This window comes from Pteropus vampyrus, unplaced genomic scaffold (genome assembly GCF_000151845.1).
Source record: "Pteropus vampyrus isolate Shadow unplaced genomic scaffold, Pvam_2.0 Scaffold76, whole genome shotgun sequence".
In the NCBI taxonomy this organism is placed as follows: domain Eukaryota; kingdom Metazoa; phylum Chordata; class Mammalia; order Chiroptera; family Pteropodidae; genus Pteropus; species Pteropus vampyrus.
The window spans coordinates 7,449,006-7,456,623 of record NW_011888857.1 but is presented as its reverse complement, the minus strand read 5'-3'; positions in this window follow the sequence as shown (position 1 = coordinate 7,456,623).

Sequence of the window (7,618 nt, the reverse complement as noted above, 5' to 3'; positions counted from 1 at the left end):
TGACAAAAAAAATTTTTTTTTAATTTCTTGTCTTTTCCTTTCCCTGATATTCTGTAAGATTCTATGTCTGCTAGTAGTGTCAGTGATAATGAAATCCAACAATATGTCTATTTTTGAATTTGTTGAGAAAGTATTTAACAAGAAATAGAAATTCTATAAACGAGGTATACTGCACATGATGACATAGATAAATAAAATTAATATTTAAGCACTTGAGCATTTTTAACATCCAGGACACTGTTTCTGATTAACACAATGATGCCTACATTATATTCTAGAGCTTAATCTCTTAAAATATCAGGACTAACTACAGAGAGGTTTACTCTTTGGCTTTGTTATAAACTGAAAGTATTTCTTAACAGTCGAATAACCGGTTTAAAATTTTGAGCTTATTCTATACGATATGGAAAGTCAAATTAACATTTCATTTTATTTAAGCAGTAATTTCCAGATGTTTCTATTCATTGATTTAAATATGTATATATTTAAAATGTATATATTTAAAAGGTATTTTTATATGTGTATATACAGAGTCAGGTTTGCATCAGGAAGCAGCAAAAACAAGGTAAAGAAAAAGGGATTTATTACAGTTTATTTACAAAGTATGGGCTTGGTTAGAGGAAACCACCAAGACATATCAAAGCACTCCTGAGTGAGCATTCCTTTTGTTAAAATTTACCCAACCACAGGACTTTTAGAAAGAGAGCACTGAGTGGCCATATTTGGACAATGTGACTTTACTTCACTGGGTAAAACCGAATGGGCCAAAATGGATACCTCACCTTGGGAAAAAACAAACATAGGATTCATTCTCTGTCTCATTTCCTTGTCCCCCTTTCTTTCTCTTACTCCTGAATTTAGATGCAAAGGTTTAGTCATTTATATGGTGATAGGTGCTAATATTAACAGATCACTGAGAGTTATGTCTATAGTTTTTGTCATCCCTAACAGAACCCCAAGAAACACACAGAAAACAAGGGACTTACAGAGGGAGCAGGTCCTCAAAGAAGATAAAAGAACAGATGTGCAGAAGAATCTGAGATCAGAGAGTATTTGGGACCAATGGGAGAGAGAGTAGTAAAGAGTCTCACCATGTTTTTAGCGTTCAGCTGCTGACAGCTTTCAAGCACCCTCCTCCTTTCTCTTCTGCCCCCATCTAGGCAATCTGGTAAAAAAGCCCAGGTGCTCCCTCGCTTGGCACTAGTGGAAAGTCTAAACCAGGGGTCTCCAACCCCTGGATTGTGGACTGTTCTGGTCAGTGGCCTGTTAGAAACTGGCCCGCATAGTGGGAGATGAGCAGTGGGCAAGGAAGCTTCATCTGTACTTGCAGCCGCTCCCCAGCACTAGCACCACCACCTCAGCTCCACCTCAGATCATCAGGTATTAGATTCTTATAGGAGCACCAGTCTCCAGTGCCAAAAATTTGGGGGACCACTGGTAAACTGTGCAAGAATCAGTTTCAGACCCTCCATTTCAGCCCCATCTCCTAACTACAATAAACCCGAAGCCGTTCGTCCAACTCTGCTTTCTCCAACCATCTTTGGAACTGCTTGAGACCCTGTCCTGCTCTCCCCAGAAAGCCTTGTTATGTGGATGATCTTTTCATAGTCTCTTGTTGTTGTTGTTGTTGTTGTTGTTGTGTGTGTGTGTGTGTGTGTATGATATTATCGCTTTCAACATATGAACTAAATTTTAGTCAGGGAGCCCATTCTCCTTCTGTGAGATGAGCTCAACAGAAAGAGAATGAGAGAGCAATTTATGAAACATCTTAGACGCTCTAGGACAGATGTCTGCTCCTTTTTTTTGTCCTTAGGTGCTTGTGAGATTGTTTCCTTTATCTTTATTCTGAACTCTACTTTATCTAGATTAGCTTTGGTATATTTCTGTTCTTCGAGTGATCTCTGCTATGATAGCTGACGACCCCTCCTTTACCACCACACACAGATCTTGTAAAATATTAATGCCTCTTCCTACAGCTCATAAGTGTCTTTGACTAATTTGATTTTATTGAATTTTGGATCTCGTATACCCAAGGAATGATGATTCCTTGCAAAGAGAAACTTATTATTTTTGGCTATGTAAAAATAATAATTGCCCAGACTCTAGATAAAGCTAAGTCACAGGAAATAGCTTACTCATAAGTACTCAGAGTAAAGGTGTGAAAAATGTAGAGACTATGTCACTGGGACTGAAATGGTGCATGCCTCCTGGGGAAACATGGTAGAGTCATTCCTTTTGGCTGTCAGGCTTACCGTTAATTTTGTCTGCAATTGCCAGCGAAGTGCAGGAAGATGTATGAGAATGAATTATTGATTTTCACTTGCATTCTGATTGGAGCAGGTTTGCGACTTATTTCCAAGTAACTCTTTTCATCTTTGTGGCAATAAATACAAACATCAATCTAATTTATCTTTCTGAGTTAACACCTTTCATGATAAATTGTATTTGTGAGACAACGAAACCTTTCCTTACAATCAACGAATGAAGAGCTACAGCTGAACAGATTTTTCATCACACCAAAATTTGGAAATAGCAATTTTCATTAAAAAAAAAAGATTCGTGGAAGGTGAACATGGCTTGTGGAAAGTTTTAAATACGATGTCTTACGGGCTGGGGAACCAAAAACCTTCCTGCGGAAATTAGTTTTGACAGTAAATGAAGAATATGTTCCTTCGCTCAAAATTGATTTCTCATGTTATGACAGCTTTGGTTTAATTATGTTAACCCTCTGTGCTTCTGTGACTTCTCTTCTCCCATCCCCCATCTTGCAAGAAGAAAGGGGACCTTGCACATGTTCCAGGGCTAAGCTGCCCTGCTCTGAAAGCTCTCACACTACATCTTTTTGTTTGCTGTGTCCTCTGCAGTGCTGAAGAGCTCTTATCTCCTTCCCTCCATCTGCTTAGGAGATAATGCTATCAAAGAACAACTTGGTTGACCACAGAGTAGGCCCCTCACTGTTCGGCATCTATTTGAAACCATCTGGTCTCAACCGGCATGAAGATTTGATTTTTCAGAATTTTATTTAATGAGGATGGTAACAGACACACAGGTTCAGAACAGTTCACCTGTCCAAAATAGACCCATTTTACCACAAGTCCTAATAATTCAAAACCATTTCAGTATGGTCTCTACAAAAAGACACTCTGTCTTCTCTATCAAGCTGAGAAGTGAGGCTCACCAAGTCAAACACAGACATACGAAGTCTCATACCTGATAGCTCATTTTAGCATCCATTCCAGTGGCTCTTCCTTTGCTTGAGAACATTTCTGAGAATAGTTTAATTAGATGCAGACTACGCTCATTAAAAATTTTTCTTCTTAAATTTTATTCTCTCAATGTCCTTCATTATAATTTATTTAGTTTTAAAGAATCTTTGATAATATTGTAATTATTTTAGATTTTAAATTTTTTATTCAAAATATGCATTCTCTTTCTGTGTATATATTATGTTCACACATATATTTCTTTGGATGTCAAAAAAATATAAAACCCAGATAATTTTTTTATATTCTGAAATAAAATTTAATGAAAACCCATACCTTCTATTCCTGGAGATTACAAGTACAGCATGACAGAATTTAAACCAGAAGTTATATAAACATTATTAGCCCAAGACATATTTTTCCATGCTGTAGAACTGTCATGAGGTAGTTCAAAGTATTTAAATTGTCTTTACTTCATTTTTGTTATTTTCACTCTCATCTCCCAATTAGAGCAGAGCTGCAGAGCTGCAGGGAATTGGGACAGGAGGTCAGGGGTACAGAAGACAGGGTATTATTTCATTAGACCGGAGCATCAAGCTCAGGGAAAAACGCTGAATTGATCTATATAAAAAAGTGGATGACTCCTTTAGTGGTGCGATTTAGAGAACTCCTCTTCTTCCTCCTCTAAATATATCCTTTATTTATTCAATTCAAAATACTTGTATAGAGGGCTTACTTTATACATGGGGCTGAGCCTGCTATGAGTGAGATACAAAGATGGAAAAGAGACCCCTCCTATCTTTAGATAGTTTACAGTGTAGTACAGCACATAGAAGGAAAAGAAAGACACTCAAGATACAAAGTGATCATGTTATCATAAGGGGAAGCCTGGAAGCCATGGAGCATAGAAGGGAAACATTTACCCAGTCTTGGTTTCAAGGGAAGCTTCCTGAAGGAATGAGTTGTGAGCACCTGCAAGACCAACAGAAGTTAGATGAAGAGAAAGAGGACAGAAAGAAAAGGCAAGAACACGATGGATGGAAGGGAGAGGCAGGAATCAAAGCTTGGAGGCAGAGGAATCACACCCCATGTGGTACTAACATTTATTAGTGTTTTGGCCTCAGGCAACTATTTAATCTTCTTTGAACCTCAGTTTCCCTATCTGCAAATTATAGATAATATTTATATCTCAGCATTACTGAAAAGTAAATGAGATAGTATATGTAAAGTGCCACCATTTTTAGCAAGAGATAAAAACTTCAACCAGTTTAAAGGGCAGTGTATTGGAGAGTTACGGGGATATGTCATAGAACATGAAGATTTTACAGAATTCAGGAATGTGGCTGTATCTCAAAACCAACTGCAATCAGAAATTCAAATGCCATTATTAGGACACTATTGCTTCTCATATCTATTTCCATTTGCATGTGGATGTTTTACCTGCCTCCCACTGAACACCAGCTTTTTATTCATAGTAGATGATTATGGCCTCTCAAGAAGTCAGCTCCTGAGTTTTATATCTTTGGCAGAAGTTATTCCGAGAGAGTCTGTCCTTCTCACTTCTAGTACCAAAATTCTCAGGAAAGGACTGATCACATGTCCACCCCTACCTATACCATCAACTGTGGCTAGCATCTGAGTTCATAAGGTATTCACATGGTGGCTCCTGTGGTGAATTTGATGGTGGAGGTAGGGTTTCCAAAATGGGCCAGGAATTGGAAAGGCAGATCAGTTTCTGGTTCTCAAAAGTACTAATTAAAGTACTTTTAATTAGTACCTTTGGCACTCATCTACTATGTGTTGTGAACAATGCAAAGAATTTTAGATGCAATATATAATTAAATGTTAGCCTAATGAGGTAATTACTATTATTATCTCTATATCACGGATAAGGAAATTAAGCTATTGAGAAGAGGTCACTTGCTCAGGCTTCATAAGGCTAGTCAGGTGAAGATCTAGAATACTAAACCAGGCTCTCCTGGCTCAGAGTTTGAGCTGTTGACCAGTATTGACATTTAATTTAATAAATGTCTCTTTTCAGCTACAGACTAGACTTCTACTTCCCTTCTCTGAGCAGAACTCTGAACCCTAGTGAGGTAGAGAGCAGCTATTTCCTCTATCCCTTCAGTGTTCAGGGCCAGACAGAGATTGCAAGCAATTCTTCCATGAACATGAAAGCCAGAGCGTAACTCAAAGACAGGAGCTCTTTAGATGTTGTAGGTCACACAACTTTGATGTGATTCTGTTACCTATGTCTATATCATCATCCTCTTTCCAACAGAGTTTAAATATCACACCTTTCATGCTAAAAGTGATTTTCACACATGGATGCTGATTTTTCATAAACTTTGGTGGTGTTAGTCCTCATTCAACCTATATATCTAGAAATTAAAGAGAAGTGATTCTGGTTCTAAAAATGGATGTGGGGAGATTCTGATAGCAATTTTTGAAAGACAGATGAATTCAGTGCCTACAAATTGATCATAGATTGATTAAGGGATGGAAGAAGTCTGAGTCAATTCAAGGTTTTTCAATAGGGTTTTATAATAAATGAATGTATTTCCCAATAATGTTCTTTTTTTGACATTCTGGGTGGATCAGAACATTCACCTCAAGTTTCCTCACTCAGATCTGGAAAATGTTTCCTTTGTTGGTGTTTTAGCAGAGTAGAGGATGGAAGTACTTATGGCTTTGTTGAGAAAAAAAGGAGGGAAAATATTATTGCAAGTGTATTTATTCATTAGTTCATTTATTCGTTTATTCAATCAATAGTTATTGAGGTGGAGAGAAGTGTGAATGAGGACAGCATACAATGGTAGCTTAATTTCTATCTGTAATATTTTATTTTAAAATTTCAAAGCAAATATGACAAAATATTAAGATTTGTTTATTGTAGATACAATGGCATTTGTTTTAAAACCAGTTATCTTGAATATAATATATAACATTTGCTTGGGAATGAAGAATAAGAGAAAAGGAAATGCATTTTCATTCCCATAAATACTAAAGCAGCTCCATTTTTGCTTCAGTTTTTTTTTTAATGCACAATTATTTTGTGTCCATATATCTTAATGTGCCAGCACCAAGTGGGTTTCAAGCCTTTGAGTATATGGTATTCTTTCTCTATGTTCTGTGTCTGGTCAGAGGTTGCAGTGGTACATTTTGGAGCTAGAAATGTGAAAGGCATATCAAATTGGAAGGCACAGACCTCTTAGATTTTCCTTTCTTCAACCAAAAATAGAAACTTCCTGTTTGAAACGTTACTTAGTATACTTACCGTAAAGAACCTTTAGCCACAGGCATGACTTACAATTTATCCTAGAATTTTACATTGCCCTATCCTGACCTTTAAGACATGAGGCAAGTCGCTTTTCTAAATCTCATTTCCCTCATATATCAGTTGTGAAAAATTTAAATAATAGTACTTATTTTATAGGTTGTTATTTTGAAAAAGCTGGCTTTACCATGACACTAATAAAGGGTAAGTTTCAAGCATCATTTGTACAGATTTTCCCCAAATTTAGTATCTAATTTTATATTTGTAATTTTGTGTTGTTTTTCTTAAGAAGGGCCTCCTAATTGATTATAATTGCTGACCTTCAGGCCTCATAACATCTGGATATGCTTCTGGTTACAAAGATTAAATAAGATATTAAATAAATATAAAGCTTTTAAGAAAATACTTTCTGTGGAAGAGAGATTGAGAGAAAGAGAAAGACAGGAGTTTTAAGAAATTGGCTCATGTGATTGTGGAGGCTGCTGGCAAATTCATAATCTGTAGGGCAAGACAGTGGGCTGGAAACTTGGGAAGAGTTGATGTTGAAATCTTCAGTCTGAAATTTGAGTCAAGCTGTTACACTGGAGTCTCAGGGAGGACTTCTATGTTACAGTCTTTAGGCAGAATTCCTTCTTTCTCAGTGAACCTCAGTATTTGCTCTTAAGGCCTTCAATTGATTAGATGAGGCCCACTCACATTATCGAGGGTAATCTCCTTTACTTAAAGTCAACTAATATAAATGTTATATCATAGCTATATGAAGTAAAGTTTGAAGAGTGAAGAATAAATGGTAAATACCATAATCGCTGTATAATTATTTTACTTGCTCAGAGCAGAAATAGCCTTAGGATATCCAACATTTATATCTTCTTAATTATGGTGGTTCCTCTTTTCTAGTGTTTGCTTTCCACAGTTTCAGTTGTCTGTGGTCAACTGTGGTCCTAAAATATTAAATCAAAAATTCCAGAAATAAACAATTCATAGGTTATAAATTGCATGTCGCTCTGAGTAGTGTGATGAAATCTCGCGTTGTCTCGCCCTAGACGTGAATCTCGTATCCACCCTATATATGCTACCTGCACCCATTAGTCACTTAGTAGCTCCAGACTGTTGAGGTAGCTCAGTACTTTTGTTCAAG